Source organism: Mesoplodon densirostris, chromosome 19 (assembly GCF_025265405.1).
Source record: "Mesoplodon densirostris isolate mMesDen1 chromosome 19, mMesDen1 primary haplotype, whole genome shotgun sequence".
Lineage (NCBI taxonomy): Eukaryota > Metazoa > Chordata > Mammalia > Artiodactyla > Ziphiidae > Mesoplodon > Mesoplodon densirostris.
Genome location: NC_082679.1, coordinates 45,537,515 through 45,552,383, shown reverse-complemented (window position 1 = coordinate 45,552,383; position 14,869 = coordinate 45,537,515). Strand labels below are relative to the sequence as shown.

The 14,869-nt window shown below is 43.6% G+C and overlaps 1 long non-coding RNA gene across 5 annotated transcripts in view; it reads right to left on the bottom strand.

Annotated features, from left to right (window-relative positions):
- Positions 1 to 5,830: 5,830 nt before the first annotated feature.
- LOC132480320 (uncharacterized) overlaps positions 5,831 to 14,869 on the bottom strand; it is a 550,833-nt gene continuing 541,794 nt past the window's right edge. For all 5 annotated transcript variants that reach the window (XR_009530632.1, XR_009530635.1, XR_009530633.1 and 2 more), the window contains one exon: positions 5,831 to 8,055. This is a non-coding gene — a long non-coding RNA (uncharacterized LOC132480320). The remainder of the gene's footprint in view (positions 8,056 to 14,869) is intronic.

Sequence of the window (14,869 nt, the reverse complement as noted above, 5' to 3'; positions counted from 1 at the left end):
TCCAGTACTAAAAAGAAATGAGCTAATAAGCCATGAATAGGAATGGAGGAAACTTAAATGCATGTTATTAAATGAAAGAAGCAAATCTGAAAAGGCTACATACTGTATGATTTCAACTATATGACATTCTGGAAAAGGCAAAACTATGGAGACAGGAAGAAGATGAGCGGTTGCCAGGGGCTGGGGAGGGAGATGAGTAGGCGAAGTGCAGAGCAGTTTTAGGGCAGCGAAACTACTCTCTCTGATTCTACAATGATGAATACATGTCATTCAACATAGTTTAAACCCATAGAATGTACAACACCAAGAGTAAACCCTGATGTGAATTATGGACTTTGGGTGATAATGACGTGTCAATGTAGGTTCATCAGTTGTAACAAATGTACCACTCTGGTGGGGATGTTGATAATGGGGGGAGGCTAGGTGTGTATGGGGCCAGGGGATATGTGGAAATCTCTTGTACCTTCCTCTAATTTTGCCATGAACTTAAAACTGCTTGAAAAACTAAAGTCTGGGGGGGGAGTTTTTTTTTTTTTTTTTTAAAGAGGTGAAACAGAGCGACGAGCACAAGGATAGGGCAGAGTTATTGTTTTCTGGATGGTAGCGATCTTCCCACTCATTCGTGGGGGCAGTGGCTCTGATGTGCTATTCTAGACTTCTCTCTGCCACTTTTGCTTTGATGACCTCTCTGGGTTTCCATCAGACTAACAGTAATAATGTTTGTGAAGAAGGATTAACTGACTCTGAGCCAGGAGGCCTGGATTTCTGCCCAGCCTCCCACTGCTTCCGAGATAATAAAGATTGGGGAAACAAATGAAATCCAGGAAGCACAGCTATCGAAATGAAGTGAGTGATGATGATGATGATGATGATGATGATGATGGTAACAAACACTTGTACAGTTGTCATCAGTCCTGAAGCTTCTTGGGGGAGATTTATACTTGATAAGGAGACATGAGGCTATTTATTTCATTTGATCAACAGCCCTATTTGGAGCACCAGCATTATGTCAAATCCTGTGCTGGGTATAAGACATGCAGATATAAATAAGACTTAGTGCTTGACCTCAAGGAATATCAGTCTAGTAGGGCAGAAGGCTGATAAACTCATAATGGCGATGCCATACATTATGAGCTAATCAGATGTCAGAAAGTGAGGTGTGAGGGCACAGATGGGAATCATGTAAATGAGGCTAGGTGGGAGGGGTTCAGGCAGGGGGTCTATGGGCCTAGATCCCTACATATGATCGAATATAGAAGGGAGCCAAGCAAATGAGAAGAAGAAAAGGTGTGGAAGTAGTTATCTTTAGGGTTTAGTAGGCCCTTCAATACCTTTATTTTCCTCCAGCAATCCACTCAGGCTGCTGATTCATTAGCAATATTTTGTTAAGTCAAATGTAACTGCTCTGGGTCAGATTTGGGGCCTATGTGGTTGTGAAGTCCTTGGACCACTCTAACAGATCAAGGGCAAAATTGGTACACCTCAATGGCTTCCTAATAAAATTTAAGGGAAAATTTTAGAAATATAATAAATTTTGAAAACAGATTGGCATTCAGTCCAGAGTCAAAAATTAATTTTTTAATAATTCATCATGTTTCGATTCGATCTCAAAAGTTAATCAATAAAAAATGGAGGAGTGTTTGCCATGTAGACCATACTAATCAGCTTTAAAATCCAGGGACTATCACATGGCATTAAACTAAAAAACAGAGGACACTTTTGTATAGACCTGTCTGCAGATTCACTGAGAAGGTAGTGTATCAACTCAGGTGTCTTCACACCCTAGAGGAAGCATGCATAAGGGTCCACCCAAGAATCTCAAAGATAGTTGAAAGAAGCTGTCCTACCATGAAAACTTTCCAAGGTGAGAAAATTGGGGCAGTTTAAGGGACCCAATTCAAGAAAATAAGGGCAGAAGACAAGACCAGCTCCCAATTCATGCATTTAAAGAATTAGGTAATTTTCTTCAAGAGTGACTCTTTTTGCTTAAAATTACACATACTTTCTAGAATAATTTAGGTATTCTGGAATTTTTCATCAAGAACAAACCATCCCAAGTCTTAATGGCTTAAAAAAATAGCCTTTATTGTTCTCATAATTCTGTGAGTTGGCTTGGCTGACTCAGCTCATCTCTCCTGAGACCACACATACATCTACCATGGCTGGTTTCTTGGCTGGTGACTTGCTGATCTGGGATGGCCTTACTCAGATGTCTGGCAGTTGACAAAATGCCTTGGTTCTACATGGCCTCTCGTCCTCCAGGTGGCTAAGTTGGGCTTGTTCACAGGGTGATAAGCAGATTTGGGTGAGACTGGGAGTGCTGGTATAAAACCAGGAGTTTGACTTTAAACGTTTTAAGATTGGGTTGATACAGATATAGAATAGGCAGATATAGAATAGGCAGCTGGACATAGGAGTCCAGAGTTCAGGAGCAAGGTCTGGGTTAAAGACATATATTTGGAAGTCATCTACAAAGATATCACTTAGAGCCATGAGACAGGGCGAACTCAGCATAGGAGTATGAATAGAAGTCTAAGGAATAAGTCCTAAGGCTCACTACTGTTGAGCTGTTGGGAAGGTGAGGAAAAAAACAGGCAAAGAGACTAAGAAGGAGAAGCCAATGACCTATAAGGAAAATAGTAACATCCCGGAAACTGAGTGGGGGTGGGGAGAAAGTGGTAGAAGAAGGAGAGAGTCAAACGCTGCCAGCAGGTCAAGTAAGAGGGTTGGGGAGTGACCACTGCATTCAGCAATGTGAAGGTCATGGGTGACTTTGGTAGGAACTGGTGGATAGTGGTGGTGAAAGCCTTACTGGGGTGGTTTCAGAAGATAATAGGAGGAAAGGAGTTGAAAGAAAATAGAGACAGTTTCCCCCTCCCCCATATTTTACTTTGAAAATTTTCAAATATGCAGAAAGGTTGAAAGAAGAGTACAGTAAATACCCATATGCTCCCCCACCTAGATTCTATCCTTAACCTCTTAATAGATTTGCCTTCTCATGTCTGTTTATCCAATGGTATATCCACTTAGCAATCCATCCTTTTTTATGTGAAAGGAATAGAGAAATGGGGCAGCACTGGAGTGAGGTGGGGAGAGAGAAGACCTGTCTGTTTATGTGTATGTATCCACGTGTGTATGTGCATGCATGGTTGTACATGGGCAGCATGTGGATGAGGATGATCAAGGACCAAAGGCACGATTGGAGGACTTAATATTTGGAATGATGTCTTTGGGTGGGAAAAGGAGCATGGGCTTCTGTGCACGTGGGGAAATTGGCCTCATATAGGTTCATCTCTAGCAATGAAAGAGAAGGCAGAAAACATGGACAGTCAGATGGATGAGACGCCTTTAATAGCATGAGATCCAGCACCTCTGGTGCGTGCTCTGGACCCGCCTTCTGTTTCCAGCTCCCCTGCGGTGTGCTCTGAAACTAGGAGAGTAGCTTAACCAACCTCTTAGGTCTTCTGGGACCTCAGCTGCAAAATGAGCATTAATTATGACTATCATACTTACACTACAGGGAGCTCTGGAAATTATACACTGGGGATGTCAGTTTTGTTGTTATTTTTATTACTCACACTTACCCAGAAGAAGAGCTTTGCAGGCTGTTGCGACTCTGTCCCTCACTCTGTGCAACACCTTCTCCCTGTCTGGGGACTTTCGGTTACTGGATGAACAACCCAGGACTTCACAGGCTTTGTCACCCTTCATGTTTAGCTGATGGACCAACATTATACTGCAGGGCAAGGAGCTTAAGGAGTGTCCCAGACAACTTGAGTCCCTTTCCACCTCGCAGTGGTACCTACTCACTACACCTAAGGGCAGCGGTATTGGGTTCATTCCCTCCGTCCCATCCCCTCTTGGTCTTGGGTCAATAGGGCGGAGTCTAAGGCCTGCAATCCATTGCTGTTTCTGGCTCCTGTTTATTCTAGCAAATGTGGCATTTCTATACCAAAGTTCCTTTGCTCTTTCTGCAGCTTTCCACACCTCCTTGCAAATGCTTGGAGTTATTTATGCCTGCAAAGAAGATAGGTGGGTGACCTGTCACAAGTAACCACATACAGCAAAGAGAATCTTACTGCAAAAATACGCTAGATATATTTAGCACTGCTTAATTAGAATTATCTCTCTTGAATTCATTTTCCTTTCCTTTATGGTAAGGTTTTCAATTAAAACCCAAACACCCCGTGCTTGCACTTATTATGATGGAGAAGCCACAGGACTTGGAATGAGGGATGAATTAGGTTAAAACACAGATTCTCTCATCACTCAGCCTCAGTTTCCTCATCTGTAAACTCAGGATGATAATATTTTTCTCATAAGGGTGCTGGAAGGATTGAGAGAGATCATGTACGTACAGTGCCTGGAAAATAATAAGGTTCATTTGATTTTAGCATAATGGATTAATGAGCACACCCCCAGCAATAATGAAAATAAGCAACCACAGTTGATATGGAGTGTTTGTTGTGTACAAGGCTTGGTGCCCTGTTGTCTTCATTGGCTGCATTAATCCTGACAGATAAAGAGTTTATGCAGACATTGCTTTCTTCTTTGAAAGTTAACTCTTCTCAGTAATTAAAATATGTAATTAACACCCAGTCAGATTTAGGTCTTTAACCTCTATTTCTACATTTTATTCCATTTACCTTTAAAATGATTGAATGATTCTCTAGTAAGTTTGAGAGAGAAAGTATAAGACACCTAGTTAATTCTGAATTTCAGATAAACAAAAATATTTTAGTGTAAGTATATCCCATATAATATTTGAGATATACTTATAGTAAAAAGTCATTGCTTATCTGAAAATCAAACTTAACTGGGAATCCCGTGTTTTAATTTGCTAAATCTGGCAATGCCAGATTCTAGGAAATGCAGTGTTTGGTTTGTGTGTGCTCCAAAGGCAACAAATCTTGACCATGTGGTTTGAGGTGTGTGGATATGACAAAAGGTCATGATGACCTCCTGAGAGATAGGATTTCCCTAGCCCTGATGTCTAATGTAAGGTGGGATATCACCCACCCACTCCTGTCCCACTTCTGAAGGTCATCTCCTTTGCAGGAACCTTTTCCATTTTTTTTTTTTTTTTTTTTAGCACTCAATAATGAATTCTTGTAATTTATCCCATTAGATGGTCAGGGACTATTTCTGTTTCATTCATTCCTGTATCACTCTGCCTAACAGAGGGTCTGGCACATAGGAGGTAGTCAGTGAAATTTCACTGAGTAAATGAGCTGGTGTTGATGTGGCAGTAATACAAGTTATGATGAAGAATGACAGGCTTAGAGACAGGGGTTCAGATTTCACTGGCCACCCACTATGTTCCAAACTCTCTGCTAGGCAGAAGGATCCTGGGATGAATGAAACAGATTTAGTTCCTGAGTAGCAACTGGGAAAAATAACAACAGAGAATACATTATCATTTACCTGAGGGGGTTTTATTTCTCTGTGCCTCAGTTTGCACATCCAATAATGAGATAATCCATCTACCTCAAAGGATTATATTCAGGGGAAAATGAACATCCATATCTGTGTCTGTGACTGTCTCTATATCTATAATTGTGTGTGTGTGTGTGAGAGAGAGAGAGAGAGAGAAGCCAAGTGGTAAACATTACATTTACTAAATTAATCAGTTCCCTTCTCTTTCTTTTATGTTAGAAAACTAGCATGGGGCTTTGTTTATACCTTTTCCTGTTTCATCAGGGTAAAGGTAATGCCTTGACCAGAAAGGGTTATGAAGGCCAGGACTATAACAGGTGGATTTTTTTTTTCATTGTGAAATATTTACTTTAATAAAGTAACAGAAGATTTTAAAAACAAATATAAACCACTTAAATGTAAACAAATTCACACAGTCTATTATCAAAAGCAGCATTCCAAGAAAACTTTGTTCTCTTTTTTTAAAATTAATTAATTAATTAATTTATTTTTGGCTGTGTTGGGTCTTCGTTGCTGCGAGCGGGGGCTACACTTCATTGCAGTGCACAGGCTTGTCATTGTGGTGGCTTCTCTTGTTACGGAGCACGGGCTCTAGGTGCACGGGCTTCGGTAGTTGCAGCACGCGGGCTCAGTAGTTGTGGCTCACCGGCTCTAGAGTGCAGGCTCAGTAGTTGTAATAAACTTTCCAGATGCATGTCTTTGATAGCTGAGGGACTTGATCACAGACTCAGGTAAGTATTTCCACTTCCGCCTTGTGGAGGACCTCTGAAAATAGGGTGCTGATGATCTGACAAAAATCTCTCCATCTTTCCCTTGGAGTCCCCAGAGTTTCAGACAGTTTGGGGGGACTGTGGTGATGAGATCTTGCAGCTGACTATTGTCTTTCATGGGACACAGGACGTGTGAGTCTGGAGTAAATTAAAACCCTGAAATTGAATGTCAAGATCTGGGGAATCTGTACCCATATTAGACTCCCTGCTCCTTGGGAAGCTGCTTTTGACACTCTGAAGGATGTCTGGGGAGTTAATAACAACATCTTCTGATACACGGCCTTTGTGATTTGGAGCTCATGGCTTTTTCAAGGAGCTCAAAGTCATTCACCGTCTACATGTTTTCAGTATGAAACTAGATATTAAATGCATACACTAGGCCAATAAAACAGTTTAGTTGAGAATATAAATCCCCAGGGTCACAGAATACCAAAAGCGAAGACGGATTTGTGCTCTCCCTGGCTCATATGCATCACGTGGCACTGGGAAGCACTAATTCAACTTAAGTGGATATGGTGTGGATGCATTAAAGATGCCATGGGGACACTGTCGTTTTTGTTTTGTTAGGGTGTGTTTAAGTCATTTACTTTTGTACACCTACTGATGCTCAAACTGCCTCTGTGCGCCAGTACCAAATCAAATCTTGGAGACGAGTTCTGGGTGAAGTAGAAAAGAATAGTTTTATTGCTTTGCCAGGCAAACGGGGACACAGAGGGCTTGTGCCCCTCAAAACTGTGTGTCCCACCCTGGGGAGATTTGGTGAGGGGTTTTATAGCAATGGTTCAAGGGTGGAGTTGCTAATAAGGATCGGGGTGTGTGCAGGGCCTGCATTCCTTTAATCTGGCCTGAGGCGGCCTCCTGATGAGCTTCTGAGGTTCTTAAGGTTATCAAACTGTGACTTTTTCTCTGGAAGGAAGAATGCTTCATCAAGTAGTTAACCTCTTCCATTTCTTGCGGGTTTTAGTTCTGCAGAAGAGCGCAAAGATATTGTTATGTGTATCCCTTGAGGTGGAACCAGGATCCTGCCCCAAGGCTGCACTGTTATTTTTTGACTGCTCCTCACTTGTCGTGGAGTCCCTTCCTTCCCTGATTAGCAACTGTTTGAACCTGCCCTTTGGAACTCAGGGAAGGTCACGGAGGCTGGAGCCTATTCCCTACAATTAAGAAATGGGGGGACATAGAAAGGCTTTTGTGCCCAGGAGCCCCACAGGGTCCTGCAGTTTCACTACCACCAGAGGTACCTTGATTTCAAGGGTGTGATTGGTCTTTGGAAGACCACCACAGAAGTATGTGGCCAGTTATTTGTCCAGAGCTATGCTTTCCTTGCCTTCTCTTGCTCCATCTGAGGATTTAAAATCCTGAATTTCTCAGGTCTGTCACAAACTTCTAGAGTGAAAACTAGATTTATGAAATTGGGCACATTTGTTTCTAAGCTATTCAATCCAGATAACAACTCATTTTAGCATGATTTTTCCACTTAATAAGAACACTTTTTAGAACTCAATTTGGCAGCTCTTAATAATCCCAGACAGAATAACTAGAGATGCAAGATATTAAAAAGTACATTGTTGAAAGAAGAAACAGCAGCACATGAGTTGAAGAGCAGAATGTACCCAGCAGTATGTCAAACACATAATAGAAGGTGATTTCATAGGATTTAAGAATCTAGGGCTTCCCTGGTGGCGTAGTGGTTGAGAGTCTGCCTGCCGATGCAGGGGATGCGGGTTCGTGCCCCGGTCCGGGAAGATCCCACATGCCGCGGAGCGGCTGGGCCCGTGAGCCATGGCCGCTGGGCCTGCGCGTCCGGAGCCTGTGCTCTGCAACGGGAGGGGCCACAACAGTGAGAGGCCTGCGTAACGCAAAAAAAAAAAAAAAAATCTAATAAGTTCTTCGGCAAATCTTAGATGTCAAGCAGAATAAATAAATGAAAAATTAAATCCATATAAGACACTATATGGTGAAATTTTAGTTCACTAAAGAAAATTCCAAAAGCTTCTGGAGTGAGGTACAGTGGGCTGGGTGGACTGATTACCTAAAAAGGGATGTGAGTCAGGTTGACACCAGACTTCTCAGCAGCAGCTATTGATACAGCAGATAATGGAGCAATATTTTCAAACGTCAGGGAGACAATTAACTTTGAATCTGGATTGCTATATCCAATCAAGTTTATTCAAGCTTAAGGGTAAAATCCACAGATTTTCTAATATGCAAAGATTTAGAAAATTTGCCATGTGCAGATCCCTTGAAAAGAATTATGAGCCAGGGAGGAGGGGGGAAATCCAAGAAGAAGAAGTAGGATAAAAGGCACAATTGTGAACAAATAAACCAGGAAAAACCTTATTTTGATGTTTAAAAAAATTAATTTTCTAACTAAAATACTTCAGCTGATTCCAAATGCAACATGCTTGTGCTGCAAAAAGGGGCAGATGGAATTTAAAGCATGCTGAGACTCTTGTTATAGGGAGAATATACATGCTGATTGTCCCTAAAATTGTCCTGAATAATCCATGTTCAAGTATGTTTATCAAAAGTATAAAGTAACAATTATAAAAATAGACCTAGAGTACAATCCCTAAGCCACTAACTATTCAGGTCGGGTAAGCAGGGCAGAAGAACCTCAGTCAATTCAAGAGAAGTCAGAGAAGAAACAAAGAATAAGGAAATAACCAGAAAGAGAAGCAAACAGAGAATGAATTAACTCATTCACAGTGTTGTAATTACTCATATATACTTGGACACTTATGTCCAATTCTATGAATGAGTTAATGTCACTTGCTAAAAGACAGTGACTCTCAGATTGAGAGATAAAACCCAATCATTCTCTATGCCATTTGCCACAGGGACACTAAATCACAGTAATAAAAGAATGTTCATGATGAAGGGATGTAAATATTTCCACAGATTATAGATTGCATTTAGGGCAGGGGCCAGGAGGAGGACCATATACAGATGATGGAGGCTCTTCAGGAAGTATAAGAAACTTGAAATCGATCCTGAAGGGAAATGAGCAATAAGGTAAAGAATGTAGTGACTTAATGAGATTTACATTGGAGAAAGATTCCTAGGGCAGTAGGGAAAGTTTAGGAGGCAGGTCAAGCTTGGGGGTGGGGCACATGCAGGAGATATTCAAGGAATTCATGCATGAAGTGATAAGGAGCTGAACCGTGTCATAAAGGTTGGGGTGGAGAAAAGGTGGTATTACTGATTATAAGAAGATAGACTCAGTAAGACTTGGAGATGAGGGGGAGGAGAATTGCAAGATGGTGCACGGGTTTCTGAAGTGCAAGGCTGGGTGGCCTCTTCACCAGTATGGGAACACAGAAGGAAGAAGATATGGGGAGGGAGATGATGAACTTACGCCTTGGTGCACTGGGGTGTTCAGTGATAACTGGTTCTCAGGATACAGATTTTGGTTGGATATGCAAATCTTGGAGTCACTGTCTTACTGGGGGAAGGGGGTCATCGTTCATTCATAACCAGAGCTTGTACTACAGAACCAGACTTGCCCATAAGAGGCAATAGTGTTTAGATCCATCGTGTGAAAAGCTGGAACTCTGACATGAGTCCTGGCTCTCTCCTTTTACATTCGGTAGAGAGAACAATGAATGAAAATAATCACGTCTTCCTGAATCCAACTAGGAAAGTTGAAGGTTTGACTAAGCAAAGATCAGTGCCTTCCCCCATCTCTGTCACTGAATTCTCGTGCCTGTGTGGTCATGGGAATGGTGTAGGTGAGAAGGGGAATGGGATTGTTCTTGATGCCTTCTGGCATTAAATGAAGCACTAATAGCAAAACGTTTAGGAAAATTAAGAAGCCTCTTGTTGCTCTCTGAAGAAAAGCAGCCCCTTGGGTGAAATGGTTGCTAATTATTCTTGTACCTAATCATTAGTTGAATGTGATAATTGACTTAACAGATTACAATTGACAAGCCTTTTTTAGAGCTTTCCCCAGAAAAAAAAAAAACCCACTCCCCACCCTCCACATACAAAATGAAAGACCTACAGTGGAAGGAGGGGTGCATCACAGTGTGGTCTGCTTGGAAATTCCCAAGACCATTGATTGGGGTAAGAACCTCCCAAATGTTGAGAAGCTTCAGCCAAAAAGGTGGAAGAGTTTCCTAGATTCCTCCTCTTCCTCATGCTCAAGAGAACTTCTGGGAAACACCTATTTTTGTGTGGCTCAGCAGATTCCAAATCTAGTTACTTCCCAGATCAAACTGTATTCCCCAACCTGTCAGGAGGAAGTTTAGATGGAACCCAGTAACCCTGTTTTCAGTCCTTGGAATATGCTGTATTTTCCTGAAATTTTAAATTGTTCATTGGAATGGCTTCCCGAAGGAGCTGAAGTTTGAGCCACAACTTGAAGGAGGGAGGCATGTTCCAAGAGTAGAATGGCATCAGGTTAGTCTTCTTTCAGAGAGAACGGCACTCACCCTCCCCTGTGCTTCCACGGCACTATGCAAATACTTCCATTGTAATTCTGGGATCTGCTTTGGATTTATTTGTAATATTTATAATACTATTCTTTATTATTAAGTTTATGCTTTGAAAATTAAAATATGCTCCTGAAAGAAGTCAGGATTTGGAATCTCCTGGGTAGAGTTAAACAATCTATTCAAATAACCAGTTAATGAGGATGGATGTTAAGGATGGATGCAGTTGCCAATGGTTCTAACTAACTGCAGCTGAGGAAGCAGGAAGGGAGGGACCCGGTCAGTAGAGTGGGGGCCCTAATTCTGTCCTTACGTTATTTGAGAAAAAAAAAAAAAAGTTTCCCAACCCAATGGATTCCAGTGTTTGGAGAGCTAGCGGGATGGGTTGCCATGAGAGCCTTTGCATGAGGAATATAGACTCCCTAGAAAGATCTGAACCCCAGTGGCAGAGTGGCTGATGAGGAGGAGGATGGGGCTAACGTCTACTGAGCTTTCATTCTGTGCTAGTTACTACGCTGAGCACTTTTTTTTTTTTTTTTTTTTTTTTTTTTGCGGTATGCGGGCCTCTCACTGTTGTGGCCTCCCCCGCTGCGGAGCACAGGCTCCGGACGCGCAGGCTCCGGACGCGCAGGCTCAGCGGCCATGGCTCACGGGCCCAGCCGCTCCGCGGCATATGGGATCCTCCCAGACTGGGGCACGAACCCGTATCCCCTGCATCGGCAGGCGGACTCTCAACCACTTGCGCCACCAGGGAGGCCCTACGCTGAGCACTTTATATGCATAGGACAGGACTGACATTTTATGTCCAAGGAAAGAGGAACAATTACTATCCCTTTGACAGGTGAGGAAACTGAGACTTTCAGAGGTTCACTAGCATGCTTAAGTAGAAGGAAAAAGTGTCCCTTACCTACGGTCTATGAGTCCCATTTCAAAATTCTATTTGAGGGCCTCCCTGGTGGCGCAGTGGTTGAGAGTCCGCCTGCCGATGCAGGGGATACGGGTTCGTGCCCCGATCTGGGAGGATCCCATATGCCGCGGAGCGGCTGGGCCCGTGAGCCATGGCCGCTGGGCCTGCGCATCCGGAGCCTGTGCTCCGCAACGGGAGAGGCCACAACAGTGAGAGGCCCGCATACCGCAAAAAGAAAAAAAAAAAAAAAATTCTATTTTAGCAAGAACAGTTGCAGTTCAGAGGATAAAGCTTTTTTCCTAATAGCCCATCAGACCAAGGGGTCTGAATTGAGAACTGGGAGCCATGTTTAAGAGCTGAGGTGGGTAGGGGCTGGGCATCAGCATAGCAGTGAGTCTAAGAGCAAGAACTATCTGGATCAAATGGGCAGGTGCCCTGGAGAAATACTGAGGCCAGAGACCAGCAGCATAGCTTTGTTTACAAAACTCTTGGCAGGGTGTTTCTAGAAAGTTGTTAAGTTCATTGGAAGGTCCTAGAATGGAACGGAAACTTAAGAACAAGTAAAGCACACTTTTTAGAGGGAGGTTGCTGCTTTTTCTATTTCAGGAAGGCAGTTGTGGACTAGAGGAGGGGCTTTGGAGGAAGCAAGAAAAGTGTGTTGTGTGATGGATTAAAAGTTATCTTTAATCAGGAAGATTCAACCTTGTATCCAACTTAACTTTTTACTAGCTGCTTGACCTGCTTGACCTTGGATAAGTAACTACCCTCGCTGGGCCTCTCTTTGTTCATTTTTACAATGGGGGCCATAATACCGACATTACATGGTTGTAGGGAGAATTCTGGGGGATAATGTAGATAAAATGTATGCACTATTTTCCTCCCTCCTTAACCTCCCCCCTCCTGGACACAGTCACCTTGGTGGCTGACAAGAGCATAGAAAAGGAGTGTATACTCCAGCAGAGCCACGAGAACCCAGGAACATATGATTGACACCCTCAGCTCCTCCCAGGACTATCTGGGAGGGAAAGGGCAGGATGGTGGGACTTGTGCAATTGTAGCTTGGTGCACAACCAACAGAAATCCTTTTTTAAGGAGTTACCGTGGACTTACTATCTGGTAGGCTGACCTGACCTGGTACACCCAGATTCTATTTGAATAAAATACAAGGAACCGTGCTAAACACTTACACATTAAATACTTAAGCCCCCTCGACTGGGAAAGGATGTTGCACCTTGAGACCAGGCTCTGGGAAGAAGGAGTGGCCATCTGTTGGCCCTTTCCTGGGTCAGAGCCCAGCCTTGCTGAGTGTCTCACAGCTGCTGCCTCTGGGAGAAGCAATCTGTCAACTTCATACCTTTCTGCTTTATGGTCTGATGACTTAATAGGATTCGACCTTCCCTGTATTCCATTTCAGTTGGGTCAGACACTGCACTTCAAAGTAAAATTTGGGCCCTGGCACAGGTGATGACGAATGGGTGAGGTGTGTGGACATGTGCCCATAGGAGGGCTCTAGCGTCAGATGCCCCCTGAGCCCTCATGATCAGTCCCTGCCTCCACGCCGTTACCCAGCCAGAGCTCCACACGTCTCATGACGCTGTGGCGATCCTGCCTTCCCCAAGGCCCTGCAGTGGACCCCGGTGTGCAGTGGGCCTACCCGTCCTTCTACCCATTGAGAGGACACCTCCATTTTTATGCAACAATGGGATGGAATTCAAAGATGGGCAGAGACATTGTCACTGCAAAGGGTTTCTAAGCTGACAACATTCACTTGGCCAGTATGTGTTTAGCATCACTGTGCGTCCGTCACTGTGGCAGACGGCAAAGGGAAGGGAAGGATTTCAACCATGCTGTCAAGGAACTTGCCATCCACGTGAGAGAAGGTCAAGGGCATGCGTGACTGTAATGCAAGGCAGAAAATGACTGGACCAGGGAGGAGAGCTGTTATAAAACAAGATGGGAGAGTGGAAGCTTTGGGCATGTTGGAGAATAGATGAGAATCCTGGAAGGCTCTGTAATGGGGGCACCATGTGAAGTGAGCTTTTGAAGAGGAGAAGGACTTGGGCAAGCAGGCATTGGACTGGGGGCGGGTCAGTCTGAGGGGAGGCAGGGACGTGGGCAAAGGTGCAGGGGTAGGGAACAAAGAGTGGTCCATGGCGTCTCGGGCTGGAGCATTCCAGGGAGACCTGGCCTGGTGATGAGCATGTAGCCAATAGTAAGAGCTAAGGCTTCCTGGGAGATTGCTATGGGCCACTGTTTTAAGCACTTTATATGTATAATCTCTATATCTGTCTACATCTGGGCACTGAATTGAAAGGAAATAAATTATACTTGTTAAATCTTCACATCCTTATGAGATGTGACTATGATTCCCATTTTATGGTTGATGAAACTGAGGCCAAGAGAACAAAATGTGTGAGAAACTTGTAGGATCACTCGCAGCTTGGTCAGCAGGATGGGTTTCAAAGGGGAGAGACGGTGAGGAGGAGAGGAAGGAAGGTTGATGTCTCCCAGAACTGACTCCCCCGCACGGGGTCCACTGGAATTCAGTTTCCAGGCAGAGTCCACGTGTGCAACGCACAGCCTCTCTAGGGGTTGGGAGCAACCCCCGTCCCCGTGGCAGCTCTGCTCCCTCCTGAGTCCTTCTCGTGGACTCTGTGGGCACAGCAGACTCTGAGTCATGTGCTCCTGTGCATCATCTCTGGCTGTGGTCATGTGGTCGATGCCTTTCGGTTCTTCTCTAAATGAAGGCGTCACTGAGACCCAGCCCAGGAGGGATCATCGTGGAGCGTGAGTAAAGGCAGGAAGGAGGTGGTTGGGGACCAGTGTCCTGTGATGAACCAGGAGGCTGACCATCTGCCCACTGTGTCCAGAAAGGCATCCTAAGAGTTGACTTCAAAAGGGCAGAAGGTCATTTTACCTGGCATTTAGAATAATGGGCACCAGCCAGGGGTTTAGAATCTCCCCTTGACCATTTCAGTAGGTTTTCATCACACCCAAGAGCTACTAAAAGTGAATACTATGAGTTTTTGGTTAAAAAAATAATGAGTTTGGTCAACTTTTGCGACACTGATCCTTCAGAAATAAAATGAAAGTATTTAATTATGAATTTTTATTGTAGTAGCATTACATGTGTTAAACAAACAAAAAATAAAAATAAATACCCTGGAAACAGCTAGAATGCTAGCAATCCATTAATAGGGGAATGATTGAAGAAACTGTGGTGTTTTGGTGCATTTGCACTGTAGTGGATCACGAAGCTACTTCAGTGAATGATAAAGATCAATGTGCATTAATCTGGAAAGATGTCCAGGAAAACACTGTCA